We start from the raw sequence: 21,614 nt of genomic DNA on the forward strand, positions 1-21,614 counted from the left end.
TAAGAATAATATGCACAAGAAACATGGAAGACTAAACTTGAGAAAAAGACCATGGAATTGTGACAGGGTCGTTTTTTTATAGTGGGGGGCAGGTACGGGTGAATGGTGCCAAAATGTTGATACTGGCATCCTCACCACATAGCCTGGTCAAGGTTTCCCCCTGGTGGACGTGTCATTTTGGTGCATGGAACTAGGAGCTACTAATATATACTATTCTCTGCCTATCAGGACATAACTCGGACTGCGCTGAGTCGGGTCTGGTGCGCCTCCGTCAGGACATCAGTGATAATGACAATGCTACAATCGCAGATAATGACATACTGAACAGTGAGGATGCCAGTATCAACATTTTGGCACCATTCAAACGTGCTGATAACGGATGATTTCGCCGATTATATGCATGATACCAGTCGAAGGGGGTGCACCTCACCCCTGCCCACTTTGACAGGCTGGAATGGCTTAGGGTTGACGACAGAGTACAGCATCTTGCAATGGGTCTGGTCCACAAGATTCGATACACTACCAAGATACCCATGTACCTGTCTAAATACTTCCTTAATGTCAATGAATTCCACACCCACCAGAGAGAGCTCAACAAACCATGTGCAACCCAGATTCGGCACTAAAGGGACTAAATTAATTTCGCTCCTATGCCACCAAAATGTGGAACGCCCTACCAACAGTCATTAAGACATGCAAATCCCTTGACTCCTTCAAAACCGCTCTCAAAGGGCACCTACGGACGGCTGCAATTCGAAACTGGCCCCTGTAAAATCTGAATCACCCTAGGTTTTTTACCTTTATGATTTCCTGTTTTTGGCGCAGAAGTGTATATTTGATAACGTCTCTAAATGTTTTGATGAATTGAACATGGTGGGCCCTATTGTAAACAATTGTAATGCTTTTATGGTGTCGTCCACAGTCACAGTTAACAGTTTTTGTATTGAGTTGTGCTTGAAATGTACTGTAATTCTGCAAACTGTTAATAAATACTTCAATCAATCAATCAAAAAAGGGGTCTAAGGGGTGGGTGGGGTACATATGTTATGTCAGGTGCTGTGTTTCTTTTCCTATATGAATGATCAACAACTGTGTTTTTCCATGCGTGTTTCCTATACGAATGATCAATGCGTGTACAGTAGGTAGGCCTACCACCATAACATCCCTTTTCTGGGTATATCATAATTATCTCTAAATCATCATCACCTCACTCACTCATAATAATGAAATGACTCTTATTGTGGGTTGTATTTGACAAATTGATTGAATAACTGCTCTTAAAATAGATATTTACAAAAAGCTTTGGGAGGGGTGGGCAATCAATAGCACTCCCCTTGCAGGTGGCACCCTAGGCAACCGTCTACTGTATAGTTGCATGCTTCCTGCAGCTCTAGATTGATTTTTAGGTCCTGGCTCTGCAGGAGTCTAGTTCGCTGTTCTTGTAGATGCCTGTGTATTAATTAGGGGGGTGGGGGGGCTTATATACCCCCCATTAAGTACTCCTGACTTCACATACAGTATAGGTAGACCTGTCTGTGGCAGCAGCTAAGTACAGTAAATGGTAAATGTATATAGTGCCTTTATCCAAGGCGCTTTACATTCACACACACACATTCATACACTGATGGCAGCGGAAACCATGCAAGGTACCAACCAGCACATCAGGAGCAATTAGGTTCAGTGTCTTGCTCAAGGACACTTCGACACTAACTCTGGGGGAGCCCGGGTTCGAACTGGCGACCTTGCGGTTGCCATCTGGAAACTCTACCCCTGAGCCACCACCGCCCCTCCTACAGTACTATACAACTGACAAGACTGACACACAGGCACGGGTGTCTTGTCTGTTACCTGGAGATAACAGACAAGACACAGACACCCTCCAGAGGCATCAGGGTGTATAATAACTGTCATTTGATCTGGGAAAATAAGTTTATTATGATGGCTTATTGGCTTAGTTTCTTCGGAAACACACTTTTAATGCACACCACTTATCACAGTGCATTACCAGCCAACTCAATCGATTCAAGGATGGAAAGAGGGAGGGGAGTGCCCCGCAGCTACCCCTTAACGCTTTTTACACAATTATAACACAACACAGTTCAGCACATTCTCGCCCTGTGCTTTCCCATGGAAAACAACTTCATTAAATTATACAGAATAATAGAATAACAGAATAACAGAATAACAGGCCTGGGCCGTGGCTCAGCTGTCCAGGCACCTTGGCCGGTAGTCCAAGTCTGGCAGTGTGTCGCGGGCTCGACTCCCGATCCCGACGGCCTTTACTGCATGTCACCCCCCCCCCAATCTCTCTCCCCATTTTCTGTCAGCCTACTGTCTGTCCCTCTATGAAAAAATATTAAATAAAGGCGAAAGCCACAAAAAACATATATTTAAAAAAAAGTAACAAAACTGTGTTATTCCCTCCCCCTGTCCATTGTGTCCAATCACCTCAGGATGCTACAGTACACATGCAGCCCCCAGCTCAGGGGTCTTGCTGCCCCCCAGCTCAGGGGTCTTGCTACCCCCCAGCTCAGGGGTCTTGCTGCCCCCCAGCTCAGGGGTCTTGCTACCCCCCAGCTCAGGGGTCTTGCTGCCCCCAGCTCAGGGGTCTTGCTACCCCCCAGCTCAGGGGTCTTGCTGCCCCCAGCTCAGGGGTCTTGCTGCCCCCAGCTCAGGGGTCTTGCTACCCCCCAGCTCAGGGGTCTTGCTGCCCCCAGCTCAGGGGTCTTGCTACCCCCCAGCTCAGGGGTCTTGCTGCCCCCAGCTCAGGGGTCTTGTTGCTGCCCCCCAGCTCAGGGGTCTTGCTGCCCCCAGCTCAGGGGTCTTGCTACCCCCCAGCTCAGGGGTCTTGCTGCCCCCAGCTCAGGGGTCTTGCTACCCCCCAGCTCAGGGGTCTTGCTGCCCCCAGCTCAGGGGTCTTGCTACCCCCCAGCTCAGGGGTCTTGCTGCCCCCAGCTCAGGGGTCTTGTTGCTGCCCCCCAGCTCAGGGGTCTTGCTGCCCCCAGCTCAGGGGTCTTGCAGCCCCCCAGCTCAGGTGTCTTGCTGCCCCCCAGCTCAGGGGTCTTGCAGCCCCCAGCTCAGGTGTCTTGCTGCCCCCCAGCTCAGGGGTCTTGCTGCCCCCAGCTCAGGGGTCTTGCAGCCCCCCAGCTCAGGTGTCTTGCTGCCCCCCAGCTCAGGGGTCTTGCAGCCCCCAGCTCAGGGGTCTTGCAGCCCCCCAGCTCAGGTGTCTTGCTGCCCCCCAGCTCAGGGGTCTTGCAGCCCCCCAGCTCAGGTGTCTTGCTGCCCCCCAGCTCAGGGGTCTTGCTGCCCCCCAGCTCAGGGGTCTTGCTGCCCCCCAGCTCAGGGGTCTTGCAGCCCCCAGCTCAGGGGTCTTGCTGCCCCCCAGCTCAGGGGTCTTGTTGCTGCCCCCCAGCTCAGGGGTCTTGCTGCCCCCCAGCTCAGGGGTCTTGCTGCCCCCCAGCTCAGGGGTCTTGCTGCCCCCCAGCTCAGGGGTCTTGTTGCTGCCCCCCAGCTCAGGGGTCTTGCTGCCCCCCAGCTCAGGGGTCTTGCTGCCCCCCAGCTCAGGGGTCTTGCTGCCCCCCAGCTCAGGGGTCTTGTTGCTGCCCCCCAGCTCAGGGGTCTTGCTGCCCCCCAGCTCAGGGGTCTTGCTGCCCCCCAGCTCAGGGGTCTTGCTGCCCCCCAGCTCAGGGGTCTTGTAGCCCCCCAGCTCAGGGGTCTTGTAGCCCCCCAGCTCAGGGGTCTTGCTGCCCCCCAGCTCAGGGGTCTTGCTGCCCCCCAGCTCAGGGGTCTTGTAGCCCCCCAGCTCAGGGGTCTTGCTGCCCCCCAGCTCAGGGGTCTTGCTGCCCCCCAGCTCAGGGGTCTTGCTGCCCTCCAGCTCAGGGGTCTTGCTGCCCCCCAGCTCAGGGGTCTTGTTGCTGCCCCCCAGCTCAGGGGTCTTGCTGCCCCCCAGCTCAGGGGTCTTGCTACCCCCCAGCTCAGGGGTCTTGCAGCCCCCAGCTCAGGGGTCTTGCTGCCCCCCAGCTCAGGGGTCTTGTTGCTGCCCCCCAGCTCAGGGGTCTTGTTGCTGCCCCCCAGCTCAAGGGTCTTGCTGCCCCCCAGCTCAGGGGTCTTGCTGCCCCCCAGCTCAGGGGTCTTGCTGCCCCCCAGCTCAGGGGTCTTGCTGCCCCCCAGCGACCCATAACCCAATGAACAAAGTCCTGGAGGTTCCTGAACATTTCCTTCTCTGTCCTGAATCTCCTGACTCTGGTGTCTCATAGCTCAGTAGCTCCCAACCTTTTCAGGCCGTGAATATCCCAAAATACACCCCCCCCCCCCGCCACGGCCCACCCATGTCACCCTGACAAGCACTTGAGGGCATTTAGTTTGACTCAGTTCCACAGATAAATATTGTGAAAATAGCAGGTACAACTAAGCTCAGAGCTGCTACAGTCAGAGCTTTATAGATCAGCTAGCTATTTTCACAGTTTTTGAGGCGGTGGAACGAGCGGCGCCGTCTATGTGGGTGCGTCGGTGCTTGAGCACTCATGAAGAACATAATGGGTGAATGTAATGCACAATCTATGTAAAGCGCCTTGGATAAAGGCGCTATATAAATGCACCTTTTTACCTCCTTTATGATGAATTCCTGTTCTGTCTATAGAAGTGTCTATTTGTACGTCTCTAAATGTTTTGATGATTTGAACATGGTGGACCCTATTGGAAACAAGTGTAATGCTTAATTGGGTCGTCCACTCACAGTTAACAGCCTTTGTATTGAGTTTGTGCTTGAAATGTACTGTAATTCTGCAAACTGTTAATAAATTCTTCAATCAATCAATCAATCAAACCATTTACCATTTAAGAAAATAGGAACACAAATTAGCACCCCTGAGCTTCCCTCCCCCATGACCGTGGTTTTCAAACCCTGTACAGGGTCTGGCCATATATGGTCGGAGCATGAGTGTACAGTGTACACTCAAGACCCCGCTGCCACCCTTAGATCCAGCTCCATATATGGAGCTGACCTGTTCTGACATTCCATATGTTGAACTGACCCCCCATGCGCCAGCGCTCGCCCAGCAGTCTGTCGTCACCCCGGTGGATGCGTGCACGCGACCTCAGGGCGTCTTACTGGTAATAACAATAATAATATTTAATAATTAATAGGCTACATTCTACACAATGGCTATTAAAACGACATTAATGTCCCCAAATGTGCTGTTCTGTAGGCCTGCAGTTACTTGTGGAGTTATCACTGTGTGTGTGTGTGTGTGTGTGTGTGTGTGTGTGTGTGTGTGTGTGTGTGTGTGTGTGCGTGTGCGTGTGTGCATGCGACAAAAAAAGAAAGAGAAGAGAGGACAAAAAAGGTTTCCTTTCTTCGAACTTGTTCAGGAAATTATAAGTGAGATTTGGCAGCAAGTGAGCGGTAAAAATATGGACTCTGGAGAACTGCTGGAGAACTGGCCCAGTTCAACTGGGTTCGAAATGATCCCGGTTCGAATCCTCTTGGTTACCAGTAAGTAAGTAGTAACTTTGTTACTTGGACATAAAAAGTCACGGATTGCAACAGAAACAAAAGAGGCGGTGTGCTGTGTTTGTAGAGTAGTAGAGTTGACTAGAGGGGAAGTCCAGGCGTACGAGACATCGTAGGGGAGGAGCCGAGACTGAGAGCAGCGAGAGAAGGAAAGGGAACGTGTGTGTGTGTGTGTGTGTGTGTGTGTGTGTGTGTGTGTGTGTGTGTGTGTGCGTGCGTGTGTGCGCGTGCGTGCGTGCGTGTGTGTGCGCGCGTCAATGAGGGAGGAGTAGGAGATAGGAGGGATGATGTATATATTCACTATTCAGTAGTATGGAGGAGGAGGACGTTGAAGGAAGGAGTCCACTACAGGGAAACCGTTCACTTCTTCTTGTTTTCGGATAGTTGGACCTTCCAGGCAGCCAGGCAGACCGCTAGCTCACCGATGTGTGCAACAGAACTGCAACATTATATTCTGGACATTTCTTCCATACAGAGTAGACGCACTCAAAGCCAGCAGCAGGTAAGAACTAAGAACCACTGGACACTAGTTGTACAGTACAGTCAGTGTCTGAAACTATAAGAATTCAGTCCCATTTCGGAGGAGGAGAGAACGGGGGGAAAGGAGGAGCAGGAGACGGTTTAGTTTAGACGTTTAGAGGAAGAAGCAGGAGCGGGAAGGAGGAGATTGATAGAGGAAGAAAGTGAAGATAACTGTTGAGAGAGAGAGAGAGAGAGTGAAAGAAAGTCAGTGTGCGTGTGGTGTGGCGTCTCTCTCCTCCTCTGATGGGTGATTTAGATTTATGGTCGCGTCGCGCGCCGGAAATATCAGATCTACAAGCTCACAACGCGTCCCGCTGCGACGCGTTGTGAGCTTGTGTAGGTCTGATATTTTGGCAAGCTATAGGCTACTCCGGTGCGCAACTATTTTGCCTTTACTAATTGCCACTGGTTCTCAAACTTTTTCATGGCAACTCCAAGGAAGGAGCACCCTAGCTCTGGTCCATAGCTCTAATGCAACGGCATTAGAGCTATGGATCAGAGCCCGCATTGGACCCCCATTTGAAAATATATAGGCCTATGCAGTGATTCTCAAACATTTTAATTTCAAGGACCCCCAGTTTGATATGCATTAGGCTACGGACCCCCATTTAATGGCATTTCTATCTCTGAGACCCCAATTTATTATTGTATAAAATCAATGTTAATTTAACTCTGAGAGTGTTGGTTGGTTCCATTTGTACAGTACACTCTCAGAGTTACAGACAGACCCATAAGGGTCAATTTCGTTCCATTTGTACACGCTCTGAGTTACAGACCCATGAGGGTCCATTTGGTTCCTAATTATCATTTAGCTGATGACCCCCTGGAACTCCCTCAAGGACCCCTGGCGGTCCCCGGACCCCACTTTGAGAACCATGCACTGTACTAATCAACTGAGGAGAGAGGGCTTTACTTGTACTCTTGGTGTTTTTTTAAGTGGAGCTGGAGATAAGTGACTGCAGGGCAAATTGAGACTTTATTTAAGCCTACAAAAGCCTACTTTTGTTGCCAACAATTTAAGTGAGAGAATTACTAAAATCTCAATGGGTTGTGCACGCATGCGGCATGCAAGCACACAGAGTTTGTTTTTCTGTTAAACAAACCAGATTTATCTGTAAAGTGTAAACCATGCACGATTATGCTTAGGCTTCATGGGAGTAAAATTCTCCTTCAGTGTTTCTTCGTTCAATTCACCTTTTTCCAAATTGTTCACAAATTGTGAAAATAGCCAGTGTACAAACTCAACGCTCCACATTGGCCTCTTTCCCACCAAAGTAACTTTGGTTCTATAGAACTGGTTCCGTGCATGCTAGATTATTTCACGGAACCAGCGTCTGGTTGTTGGTTCCAGTTCCGAAACAACGTTTAGGGTTCTGAACCAATACATTTTCAGTGGATTTAACACTCTGAACTGGGCCTGGGCCATGGCTCAGCGGTCCAGGCACCTTGGCCGGTAGTCCAAGTCTGGCAGTGTGCCGCGGGTTCGACTCCTGATCCCAACGGCCTTTACTGCATGTCACTCCCCCATCTCTCTCCCCCATTTCCTGTCAGCCTACTGTCTGTCCCTCTATAAAAAATATAAAATAAAGGCGAAAGCCGCAAAAAAAAAATAACACTCTGAACTGGTTCTACATTAGATGGGAGAAAAAAAACGGAACTAGTTCAACCCCGGTGTGAAAGGGGCCATTGTGATGCGTTATGAGAGCTTGTAGATCTGCTATTTTCACAATTTTGAAAACACCTTGTTTGTACAGCAAAGTATAAGGTGTTTATGATGGTAAGGTTTGCGATGACAGCTATCAGTATGCACTGATAGAGTGATAGTAGCCTCTAAATCAGTGGTTCTCAAACTGTTTTTGAGTGGTGCAGCCACTCCAATGCACAGCAATGTGTGTCCCTATACGTATATGTCTGTCTGTTCAGGGTAACAGGTGACACCATAGACATATATACATAGACGCCCCTTCCGGCTCTGAGGCGTGTGTCAAAATTGAAGGCACTATTTTCCCGACATTCCTTGCGAAGAATAGCGGAAGCAAAGCGGAAGCTTGTCAAGCTTCCGCGTGCGTAACATAAGTCCCGGAAAAGACGCGCTGTGATTGGCCAGTAGTCACTTGAGTGACAGCGAGAGACATGGAGGATTCACATGAGTGACGTCACTCGGGCAGCGACGCAGTCGCATTCAGCAAATGCCTTCAGCACTTCTAAATAAGAAAGCTGCGGAGAACTGTTGCTTTGTGTTCACTCTTTTAATGTTTTCTGTTAGTAATCTAATCCCCCTGGCTCTGATGTTGTATTGTTAATAACTTTGTTGTTTGTGTTTGTTTGTTTGTCTTGTTTTGTAATGTATATTGTCATGACTGTTATAAAGATTTGTAAAAAAAAAAAAAAAGCCTTCAGCACTGCACTTCCGCCTTCATTGGGATACACGTCGCTCCAATGAACTGCAGCGGCAAATGAGGCGTCTATGTATATATGTCTATGGGTGACACAGCTTCACACTGCACAGGTGCATGATGAGAAGCTGATTTTTTAGCAGCCATTAAGTCACACACTCACGCACGCACGCTCTCACACACACACACACACACACACACACACACACACACACACACTAAGGCTGTCCCCGAACATTCGGGGTTCGAACCTTCGCTCGTTAGGGTTGGCACTCAAATCTTAATTAATGGGCTTGAACCATTCGTTTATTTTATTTTATTTTATTTTATTTTATTTTATTTTATTTTATTTTATTTTATTTTATTTTTTATTTACATACAGTACAGTACAGTACAGTACAGTACAGTACAGTACAGTACAGTACAGTACAGTACCACTCGGTTCAGACGGGTCTGATTTCTTTCTCTCAGGTCACTCCTGTAAATAATTGTTTCATCCGGGCACCCTCGAAATACATTGTTGTTAATATGCTTGTTAACGCTTCACCTCCCAATGTATGAATGAATGGATGGACCATTTTATTGCGTAATTATAATAATTTACAACAACGTTATGAAGCGTGCCATAATGCAATAAATGTGTTTATATTAATGCATCACACAAATGCTTTCCACAATCCCCACGAATTGAGTCTCATCGGTTATGGAGTAAATATACCATTACTGACACTACGCTATTCATTTAGCATGCTATTATTGAGACCTATATTGGAAGCCTGTGATGGGTGCAAAATCTTCGGTTCCCTTTTGAGTTCAACGTGAGTCAACGTGTAACAACATTGCAGACTCATTGGTTGCAGTGGGGTGGGTCCTCGATGGATATTGATACCGTATGTATGTGCCACCTCTGTTGTATGAGCCCGGGAGGGTGGGGTGGGGTGGGGGGGGGGGGGGGGGGGGATGCTGAATCGAAATGTCAGGGTTTTTTATCCGGTAAGATGAGAGGACCCGACCACTCGTTCTGTCTTCATAGCTGCAGAGGTCATGTGAATAATTCAGCGGGCTGATTGTTCGGGGGTTCTTTTGGTGCGCTGAAATATAAAAGAAGTGCTGCCGTTGTGTGTTGTCTGTACAGTCTAAAAGGGTCACCTGCTGTGTCCCTGCTGTGAGTGTGACCTTGTCTGTACTCTGTACAGTCTAAAGGGTCACCTGCTGTGTCCCTGCTGGGAGTGTGACCTTGTCTGTACTCTGTACAGTCTAAAGGGTCACCTGCTGTGTCCCTGCTGTGAGTGTGACCTTGTCTGTACTCTGTACAGTCTAAAGGGTCACCTGCTGTGTCCCTGCTGTGAGTGTGTCCCTGCTGTGAGTGTGTCCCTGCTGTGAGTGTGTCCCTGCTGTGAGTGTGTCCCTGCTGTGAGTGTGTCCTTGTCTGTACTCTGTACAGTCTAAAGGGTCACCTGCTGTGTCCCTGCTGTGAGGGTGACCTTGTCTGTACTCTGTACAGTCTAAAGGGTCACCTGCTGTGTCCCTGCTGTGAGGGTGACCTTGTCTGTACTCTGTACAGTCTAAAAGGGTCACCTGCTGTGTCCCTGCTGGGAGGGTGACCTTGTCTGTACTCTGTACAGTCTAAAGGGTCACCTGCTGTGTCCCTGCTGTGAGTGGGACCTTGTCTGTACTCTGTACAGTCTAAAGGGTCACCTGCTGTGTCCCTGCTGTGAGTGTGACCTTGCTTGACTGCAGCTCCCGTCACCCTCTGTGCTGCCGTGCATGGTGTCCTGCTGTAAGTGCAGTGGTCAAGGACCCCCAAATTGACACTCATTAGGCCGCACGCGGACCCCCATTTGAAGAGACATGCCATGGAAGCCCCATAAGAGAAGATTTTTACGGCTCTGGCAGTGATTTTCACCGATTTTCAATTTCAAGGACCCCCAGGTTTGACCTGAATTAGGCTACGGAGCGCCCATTTAATGGCATTTCTATCTCTGGGACCCCCAATTTATATTGTAAAATCAAAGTTAATTTAACTCTGAGAGTGTACAAATGCAACCAAATGGACCTGCTAGGGTGCATTTGGTTCCATTTGTACACTCTCAGAGTTACAGACCCATAAGGGTCCATTTGGTTCCTAATTTATCATTTATCTGGGGACCCCCTGGAAGTCTCTCTCTTGGGAACCACTGCTGTAGTGAATGCGCCACACATGGAGAAAACATGCAGGGAGATGTCAGCGCCTGCCTGGCCTCTCAAACCATGAGCTGTATTGGCGGGAAGTATAGGGATGTTGCAAGAACTTCCTGTAAAAATTAAATAGATTTTTTTTTACCTAATGCTCACCCATGGTTAACCTTACAGTATAACCTCAGTACATATAGACTAATGAGAAGGAGGAAGTGGCCTTTCTGTGTGGAGTTTGCATGTTCTGCCCCATGTCCCCTAGGGTAGGTACCCTCACAAAAAACATGCAATAATCCTGGTCTCTAAACTGCCTCCCCCTGGCCAGCTGGGGCGCCTGATGGAGGGGAAAGGAACTGGTTGGAATAACGTGTTCCTTCCACGCGCTACGTCCAACCAGGGAAACTCCCCCCTGTCAGGTGTAAAGGAGCGACTTGGACACTCAGGCATGAAGGAAGCATGAGTTCAAGTCGGTTGCTCTCCCCAGGTTGGCGGAGGGTGTGTAGAGCCCAGGATCACCATTGACAGGGGTGAGAACTACTTTATGTTTGAGTTAAATAGCTTCAAACCCCATTTACTGGATAGTTTGAGTTCAGTGGACTCAAACTGTCAGAGCCGGACTTACCGTTGGGCTAGGGTGGGCTGAAGCCCGGGGGCCCCCGACTAGGGGGGCCCAAAAAAAAAAAAATGTTTTTTTTTTTTTTTTAATTATAAAATTGTAAAGTGAAATCCAATTCAAGTGAAATGTGTGTATTGTTATTGTATTTAGTTGTATTATGCCTCTCTTTTTAGGGGCCTGGGTACCCCAAAATGAAAACAAAATAGCCCAAAAAGAATTCGGCCTCGCGGCTGCGCCGCTCGGCCAAATCGCAGGACGCGCGGCTCTGCCGCGCGCCCCAAGGGGGGCCCTCAAATTTGCTCCAGCCCGGGGGCCCTCAGCAAGGTAAATCCGGCTCTGCAAACTGTGAGCCCAGAATGCAAATTATTAGCGTTCTTGACCCCATGAACCCCAATGTCCATAAGATTAGGCGAAAATATCAGATCTAAAAATAGGGAGGAAAATAGGAGCGGAGCAAGTATAGAGCCCCTGGGGTACCCTGTTAACTATAGCCTATAAGGTTTCAGTGGTTAAAAAGCATAATAGACTCCAAATAAATATTATTTTCCCAGGAGCCACATTGAGTCCACTTTCATTAGGATGCTATGCTGTCATATTAAAAGGAAATGAGAGCAATTCCTTCAAGTCACTGACCGCAAGTTGACACATTAGAATGTACTCATTTACTCAGAGACTTCTCAGGAAGCTAATGTTAAAGTTAATGAGTGATCCAGTGCTGTCTGTGTCGGTCTCAACCACACCTACTGAACCTAATTTGTGGGCCACGTTAGGCGAACATTCAGCAAATATAGGCAAGTATTTGGTGAAAATAGACGATCTCAAACAGTTTAATGAAAAAAGTTTAAAATAATACACGCTGCCGAACTGCGCAGTACAACAGGAGTACATTTCTTTTAAGTTTCTGACCTTTATTTGATCTCAAGACAGTCATCGTTATCCATTCCCTCATTGGGTTAACTCCTAGATGGCGAAATAATGCTGAGATTAATCTGTTCTGCATTCTTATTTCCTCTATCATTTCATGAAACAGGAATTGGCTGGAATTGTTTATTTTATTCGTCCCAGGCGTAGTAGATAGGAAATCTATTTCTAAACAGAGTGTGGTGTTGTCAGTTAGTTGGAGACCGATTTGTCTATAATATTTTGGATATGATGATTATGCTTTCAATAAACGTAGTAATGTACTATGTAATACAAAAAGGTATGCTTTAAGAGGTAAACACAGGGGTGGTTTGAACTCGTCACACACAGTGTGCATCAGTGTGTCCCAAACCTTTTAGCTCCCAAGACCCACGTGTTGTGAGCTTGTAGATCTGCTATTTTCACTACTTCTTAAAAGTATTTCCCCCCTCTAATTAATGGATTTGGGGAAAACGCGTGTAGATTTTCTTTTCTTTTTTGTAAATAATTATAATTGAAAACGAAATGTAGAAAACAATAAAATAAAGGGGTGAATAATTAAAAACAAAATGTAGGAAATAAAATAATAAAGGCGTATTCTCTCGCGACCCATACAAATCAGTCCGCGACCCACAGTATGGGTCCCGACCCAGTGTTTAGGAAACCGTGTTCTATATACAGTATATGACTGATGTCACAGGCTGCTCAGATTAACCCATTTAGACCTGAAGACGATTCTACAAATGTCTTCTAAATCCCGACAGTTTTCTGAAAAACCCTATGTTTCTATGTCAGTGGTTCTCAAACTATTTCATGTCAAGGACCCCCAGAATTATATGTAATTGGCCTCCATCTGAACATATGTTGTTCCAGGGACCTCCCAGAAGCAAAGATTTGAGTTAAAACGTATATTCAAAGATTTGCACCACATTTTAACGAAAAAATGAGCTTGTAAACACCAAAAGGGGTTCCCGCCCTCAGAATGGGTTAAGTCAGAGATCCACATGATTCGATTGTTTTGCAATACTAATCTCTACATGTTCTAGTAAATACGCATCAGATTCAGAGGCGTGTCTATATCTCCACACAACGGCAGGATGTTGAAATGTCACTTTTCAAACATTTGAAAGCTTTCAAGAATAGCAAATAACGGAGCGGATTCCGCAAGCGCGTTAGCTCTCTGCTCTTGTAGATCGGCTATGTCCGCCGTTTGTCGTATCATGATGACAAAGTGCTGTATAGGGCTTAAGTTAAGTGGTCAACATTCCTGACTAATGAAAGTGGGAATATACATTAGTGGAGCCTGAGAGGTGCCATGGCCCAGCAGGGGATGCCATGCACTGGTGATTTTGACAGCACATTTTGATTTAGTTTTAGTCACAGTCCTTTGGATACAACTTCAGTTTTACTTTAGTGAGTTTAGAGATTTGCTATTTTCAGAGCGCAACACCTGAGCGCAATCAAACATAAAACGACGTGTCTTTTAGTTCTACTGCATCTCTTCTCCACTAGTCCCTCCCTAACATTTTAGTCTAGTCTCTGTTTGTTTTTAGTTTTAGTCATCTTAGTTTGAGTCATCATAGCTTAGTTTTGGTCAACAAACATTTTTCGTCATAGTTTTAGTCGACAAAATCAACACTGGAGCTGCCTACAGAGGCTGTATGTATATAAACGTGTGCCTGATTCATACATGCATTTGGACAGCAAGGATAATGTCGTGTGTAACCAACTCATTCAGCAGTTTTTTTAAGGTGCTCTAAGTGATATTTATTGTGAAGTTAAAGCTCTATTCTGATAGTAATGGTTTCTATAGAATGTTCAGTAACAGGTGGTTCTTCTCCCCGTCTATCCAGCTATTTAATGAGAGCACAATACATTTGATAATGATCATAAAGAGATACATTTATATAGTAGCACTTTTCACACATCGAAATGTGGTGTACAATACAACAAAGGTCAAATTGGATTAAAACAACAACAAAACATCATCAACACCTAGGTGCCAACTTGCCAAGCAATACATAATGCTATTTAAGTAAGTTTAAAAGGTGGGTCTTCGGTTGACGCTTAAAGACGTTGACTGTGCTCGATGCCTCACTGATTTCTTGAGGTAACTTGTCCCACAGATTAGGGGTGTAACTGATGAATGCAGCATCACCAATTCTCTTCTGGGTGTTAACAGTAAATAATCTCTAATAGACCTGCTGAAGAAGATCTAAGTACTCTCGGGGGCCTATATATTTTCAATGAGTCCATGAGAAAAGCTGGACCCATGCCAACGATGCCATGTCATGTAGACAGTGCTTTAAAAACAAGAAGCAAGCGACTCTACTGTAAATGAAACGGGGAGCCACGGTGAAGTAGCCAAGACTGAGGTGATATGCTCACATCTTCTTGCTCTTGTTAGCAGTTTATCTGCAGTCTCTGAATTTATTGCAGTCTCTGTAAGGATTTCTTGGGGCAGGTTGGGACAGTTTCTTATAGTGTTGCAGTTCCAATTTCTGTTGCAGTGTTGCAGTTTTATCTCCTGATTGAGACCTGGTGGGAATGCCCCTGTTAGTGTAAAAACTGTAAAAACACTATGAATGAATTACTATGGGAATAGAGCTATGAAACACTTATTCTGTAGACAACTGATTGACATACACACAGTTGACGCGTTAACCAGCGTTTCACTGATTCAGGATGTGGTTATGCAGCAAGCAAAGGCTGCACGAAGAGATGCGACCATGCACACAGGTCCAGCGCAAACCCCACACCCACGCCGTTTCCCCCGCCAACCATTGGCCACGTTCCCAGAACTACAAGCAATGAGGATCTGGGCGTTCAGCTTTCATGTTGAACATTTAGTGGGCAGGTGACATTTAGGTCACTGTTTGGTGGAAGTTTGACTCATTATTGTTTGAGGTTGACCTAAAATCAACGTTTTGGCTCAACACAAACTTTCACAGATGCTGAGGTTCTGACTCTTAAGTTAGTGGTCTTCAACGTTTTTTTTTTGCCACAAAAGTACTTTTGTTAACACAAATATTTAGGCAAATTCATTATCAAATATAAATGTCAAACATTAAACAGTCTACGTGCAAAGAAAATGCATGCATTTCATTGAGTCTGACCAGAAGCAGGGATTAAACTTATCCCCACTGGCCATACAAATGAATGACCAGGTCCAGAGGGGAGATGTCAAAAGCAAAGGCGTGGACCCTCATCCCCTCCAGCAAAAAAACTAAAACAAAACTTGGGGCTAATTATAGCTGGTAGTTCGATAAGACAAGTACCTGTTGACAGATACATACCAGTCTAGGAGGGTGGATCCTCAGCGCTAATTTAACTCAGAGAGTGTACACATTTGGTTACATTTGTACATCTGCTGACTGAGGACAATCTTCCTGTGTAGTTTTGTGAACATACTCTGGCTCTGTTAATCTTTCTCTTGCTCACTTTTATTTTAAACACTCGACTTCCACCAACCTTCCTATAAAAGGTGTTTGTTTTTATTTAGTTTTCGTCAGTGAAAAAAAAAGGTAGTCGACGAACATATTTCGTCATAGTTTTTAGTCGACGAAATTATCTAAATCAACACTGGACTCATGGATTAGGGGGCGGCGTGTAGTCTCAGGAGCTGACGGCCATCGTCGCTCTACTCGGGGAGCGGTCGGTCGTCTGCTCCGTCACAGCCGCCTGGATTCCTCCAGAAATATAGAGACAGAAGGAAGAAGAGCGAGAATCGAGGAGGAGGTTGGGGGTGAGGAGGTGTGTGTGTGTGCGTGTGCGTGTGCGTGTGCGTGTGTGTGTGTGTGTGTGTGTGTGTGTGTGTGTGTGTGTGTGTGTGTGTGTGTGTGTGTGTGTGTGTAGTGGACACACATACAAAGACATCTGTGTTTGCAGCCATTAAAGACCAGCACCCTATCCACTGGCTGGCAAATAAACTCTCCCTCTCTCTGTCTCTCTCTTTGTCACTCTCTCTTTCCCAATGTCTGTAGTTCTCTCTCACGCACGCACGCACACACACACGCACGCACGCACACACGCACGCACGCACGCACACACGCGCACGCACGCACGCACGCACGCACGCACGCACGCACGCACGCACGCACGCACGCACGCACGCACACACGTTCACCTGTGCTCTAAGGAGAAGGCTCTTTCTTTGAGTTGAAAACAAGTGGTGGGTTTTGATAATGGACCACTGTGTGCTCAGCGAAACCAGAGACTGACTGGGCCTCGTCCATACCACCTCATGACCTCTGTGGCCAAACTCACACAACAGGTGCCTGTGAGAGAGAGAGAGAGAGAGAGAGAGAGAGGCACTGTCGTCTGCTCAGGCATTGTTTGCTGAGATGATGTTGAATTCCTTCACCTGTGTCCAGCATTGGCTTTGGATGTTGTATATGCTTTTTCATGTCAAGCTATATGTATTTGACTGCGCGGACTGGAAAACAATTTGTGCCAGGGACCCAGCAGAACTTTGAGTTAAGTATGTATATTCAAAGACTTGCACACATTTTCATGATAAAAAAGAAAGAAAAAAGAAGGCTGATCTACAAGCTTATAGCACAGCACAAAGTAGTGCTTGTATATCTGCTATTTTTGAATAGCCAAAGTATAACATACTGTAGTGCAGGGGTTCTCAACCCGTGGGTCGCGACCCCTCGGGGGGTCGCCAAATTATTTTAGGGGGTCCCCAAATTATTTTCAAAAAATATATAATAATAATATTTTCACGATTTTTCAAAAATAGCAGACCTACAAGCTCGTAGCGCGCCACTCGGTGGCGCGCTACGAGCTTGTAGATCTGCTATTTTTCAATAGCTAAATTATAACAATGCTTAAAACACCAAAAGGGGTTCCCGCCCAAAATGGTTTAAGGTTATTGTAGCAGTCAATTTATATTGGGGGTCGGGAGGGGGCGGTGCGGGGGTCCCGAGACATTGCCAAAGCATTTCCGGGGGTCCCCGGCCAAAAACGTTGAGAACCCCTGCTGTAGTGTATGGTTAAAATGATTGTGACTAGGGTATCAATCAACTGGTGCAACTGGTAGGCCTATATCATTTCATCATATCATTCTAACCAAAATTACACTTTGGTGGAGGTTTGCGTGTTTAGCTTGCCATGATGTAACTCCAAATATAAATGTAATGTTATACATTCGCAGAATCGGCTTGGATTCGTTCATGTGCTCAATGAGTGCTTGTTTGTTGAGAGCTGTTTTAGTACTGAGCTGTTGTACGACAAGGTATGTGAACGAGGCTTTACTGCTGCTTTGGTTGGATTGTGATAAAAAAAAAAAATGCCTTCACTTTAGATCTTGAGATCAAACTGCCATAATCTAAGAAGTCACAACCTTTGACATTTTATCATCAACAGGAAGAATATGGCACACATTAACCACATGAACCCTAGCATTCATGTCTATTCTGGGTGTGTGATAACAGGCAAACAATCTGCGAAAATGATCGAGCTATACACTGTAGCTTGCAGCGCGTCGCAATATGACACATTCATTGAGCTTGTGAGTAGACTGGAGGGGGAAAAGGAGGGGACCAAATATACGTGGTGGACCCCTGAGGGACCCTGCCGGTCAAAGAAATATGTAAGGTTGAAGTGGTTTGAGACTTTGCGTAAGAGAACGTTCCATGCGTTGACATTTCCTTAATGGTCTTTTGAAAAGGGCTGCTTAGGGGTGTGTGGTTGCATTACTGTACCCCAGGGTCTCGGTGGAAAATAAGACGGGTTTGTCCGCTCGGTGGGGCTGGGCCTGTGCTACAGTAGGCACACTGTTTGGCTGGGTTCATCAGGCAGAGAATAGAATAGAGGGAAAGATACTTTGTATACGTTTGTATTTCATATAGGGTTTGGTGAGAAGAAGTAGGTCTGGAGTGGCTTATTGCAGGGGTTCTCAACCCGTGGGTCGCAACCCCTCGGGGGGTCGCCAAATTATTTTAGGGGGTCCTCAAATTATTTTCCAAAAATTTTTTTTCACGATTTTTCAAAAATAGCAGACCTACAAGCTCGTAGCGCGCCACTCGGTGGCGCGCTATGAGCTTGTAGATCTGCTATTTTTCAATAGCTAAATTATAACAATGCTTAAAACACCAAAAGGGGTTCCCGCCCAAAATGGTTTAAGGTTATTGTAGCAGTCAATTTATATTGGGGGTCGGGAGGGGGCGGGGCGGGGGTCCCGAGACATTGCCAAAGCATTTCCGGGGGTCCCCGGCCAAAAACGTTGAGAACCCCTGGCTTATTGTCAGTATCAGCCGGTAACGTGCAGGAGTCTGTCCCCGTTACAATGAGCTAGACCCCTGGGAGATGGATCGCTGAGGTGGAGCGCCACACCTACCATCAGCTCCCAGTATGCTTCACAATGAGCTAGACCCCTGGGAGATGGATCGCTGAGGTGGAGCGCCACACCTACCATCAGCTCCCAGTATGAGGTGGAGCGCCACACCTACCATCAGCTCCCAGTATGAGGTGGAGCGCCACACCTACCATCAGCTCCCAGTATGAGGTGGAGCGCCACACCTACCATCAGCTCCCAGTATGAGGTGGAGCGCCACACCTACCATCAGCTCCCAGTATGCTTCCCGCACGACTTGCTGCACCCAAGCCGTGCTTCTCATACGCTGAGTTGGCGGCGCCGGCAGGGCCGCGGGAAGGTATTTACAGTAGGAGGTGCTGAACGTTTAGGAGGGGGTGCGCACGTGTAAGCGTGCGCCGCGAAATGCGCGTGCACACACCTCATGCACGCACATTTGTGCATTTTCACACGGAAAAGTGGCTTTTACTTTCCCTCTCTCCACACGCAAGTTATATGAACAAACATTTTTTTTTTAAGATATTTTTTTTGTGGCTTTCGCCTTTATTTTCTTTTTTATAGAGGGATAGGTATACAGTAGGCTGACAGGAAATGGGGAGAGAGATGGGGGGGTGACACGCAGTAAAGGCCGTCGGGATCGGGAGTCGAACCCACGGCACACTGCCAGACTGGATTACCAGCCAAGGTGCCCAGACGGCTACGCCAGCCGCCCGGGCCATGAACAAACATTTTGATCAATATTTTATTTAATTGAGACACTTCAGCTCAGATTGACCATAGACCATTTATTGCAAAGCTATTGCATGTGAGTATGGCGGTGTGGCTTTCTGCTCATGTGATATCAGATGATCTGTGTACCTAGACACGGGTCTGATCAACGATCCCCCAGAGCAGAGCCAAAGATACAATAATCCATGAACAACAATACACAGTAATAACACATCAACACATGATTCAACACAATGAAACACATCAACACATGGATGGATCTACACAATCGCAAACAATACAATACTATCCCATAACCCCTGGACTAAGAACTACAGGGAGGCAGAATGAATTACTAGGGGGAATGAATGAGGGGAACTATATATACATAATAACCATCTGCCTTCCGTGCCGCAATGAACTAATGCTACGCTTGATTTTTGTCACGGACATACAAAATAAATGGTCAATAATTTTACCAGAAATCCAAATAGCTAGCCCTAAATGTATACGAATGGACTGATAATGTGCCATAGTGACTATGCCTGTGTGCTACACATTTTAAAGGGGGGCTAATTCAAGAAGAACAGAAGGGCCCAACAGTCTCATTGTGGGCAAGACATCTATTTAGCCCTTGCCTTTTCATCTTATTATCTTATTATAAATGTGTAGGCTATAATTATGAAAAAATCTAACAATAATAAAAACATTATTTATGATTAACATACTGATGATTGCAAAATGGTTGAAATTCTTCCATGTACACAAATACATATGGCTGAGATTTCAGTTCTTTATTTCTTGTTCTCAGTTCTCTATTTGCTGGCAAGTTCTAGTCAAATGATTTGTGGTTTGTCCGCAAACGTCTTTCCAAGTTCTCTTTCTTCACCATCACTGTTCACTTCTTGCTGATGAGACAAATAATTACAGTAGAATAATGATGAGAGAGCTCTATCCAGTTCCATGTATGGTACACAAATACATATGGCTGAGATTTCAGTTCAGTTCAGTTTTATTTCTTGTTCTCAGTTCTCTGTTTGCTGGAAAGTTCTAGTCAAATGATTTGTTGTAATGATTGGTAGCCACCAAGTTCCCTTTATTCACTATCACTGCATATAGTTGTACAATATGTCTTTTGTGTCATGCCGTCTGTTCCCAAACTCATTAGTAGTAGCTTAATAAACAGGTCAATCCTGTGCTAATTCACTCTATTTGTTAGTTTCAAGAATAGTAGTGGTTTCCATTAAGGTGAACAAGTATTCAATGTTGATGAGAAAGTCTTAGAACATGCGCACCGGTAGGTGGTGTGATGTAAGGAATTATGCCAGTGGAACAATGAAAGAGCAACAATGAAAGGCAGCTATTAGCAAACATTACTTCTAGCTGTCTGTCTTGTCTTGCATCCTCACCTGACATTAATGAGCATGTCATCCCGACACTTCACCAGTCACCAAAATAATTCAAACATTAAAATTTTATATATTGTAGACATTATAACCAACATAAAAAAATGTTACAGACATGGTCAAGTTTTGCCAGTCTTGTACGGACATGTTGATGACCCCTGGAACAAACAGACACATGCAATTAACCAGAATTAGGCGTCGATACTGTGATACATACAGCATATTTATTAGGCATAGTAACAGAAATCTGTTTTGAACATATACATAAAATGATTTTTTAAATTATTATCATCTTCCCATCCTGTCTGATGGGGGGAGGAGGTGCCTGGGGGGGAGGAGGTGCTCCAGCCCCTCCAGCACCCCTACTTCCCTCAGCCATGTGGTGCCGGGGATCGAGCCCACAAAGTTGTATAGTCCAAAGCAGGGGTGGGCAACTGGCGGCCCGGGGGCCACATGCGGCCCCCACCTTCACTTAATGCGGCCCTCATGTTAAAATCAGAATACTGATATAGTATTGATTTCAGCTGTTACAATTCCAAACCCGCTTTAATTACTTCATGACTAGTATTAAATGTCTAGTAGGCCTACTTAATGACTAGTATTAAAATGTTATTGTCTTTGAGAGAAAGTTAACATAACTATATTTGAAATTCAATAAAAAGGTTACTTTTCAGGATTCCAATTCAAAAATAGCAAAAAAAAATATTCAGGTTTTCAATTCAAATATAGCAAAAATAGCCGATCTACAAGCTCAAAACGCGTCGCATTGCGACGCGTTTTGAGCTTGTACATCGGCTATTTTTGCTACAACAGTAATATGCACTGTGGCCCTCTGGAGTGAATGTGGAAATATATTAGCCCTTTCCATCGTCAAAGTTGCCCACCCCTGGTCCAAAGGAAAGAGCTCTACCGCTACCTGGACACCTTCCTGGCAAACACAGGGTCAAACAGGAGCTGTCTGTCTGTATAATTAAGGTCCCAGATTAGGCTGATGCTAAAGTACACCTGATTTATTTAAACTTTTTACATTTGTTTTATTTTTATTTTTGTTTCTCCTGTA

At 46.1% G+C, this 21,614-nt stretch overlaps 1 protein-coding gene across 1 annotated transcript in view; it reads left to right on the top strand.

Moving 5' to 3' along the window:
* The first annotated feature begins 5,897 nt into the window (after nt 1–5,897).
* atp8b5a (ATPase phospholipid transporting 8B5a) overlaps nt 5,898–21,614 on the top strand; it is a 96,754-nt gene continuing 81,037 nt past the window's right edge. The window contains exon 1 of the mRNA XM_079516037.1: nt 5,898–6,014. The gene's annotated coding sequence lies outside the window, so the exon portion shown is untranslated. The remainder of the gene's footprint in view (nt 6,015–21,614) is intronic.

The sequence above is a fragment of the Electrona antarctica genome, assembly GCF_951216825.1.
Source record: "Electrona antarctica genome assembly, chromosome: 12".
Taxonomy (NCBI): domain Eukaryota; kingdom Metazoa; phylum Chordata; class Actinopteri; order Myctophiformes; family Myctophidae; genus Electrona; species Electrona antarctica.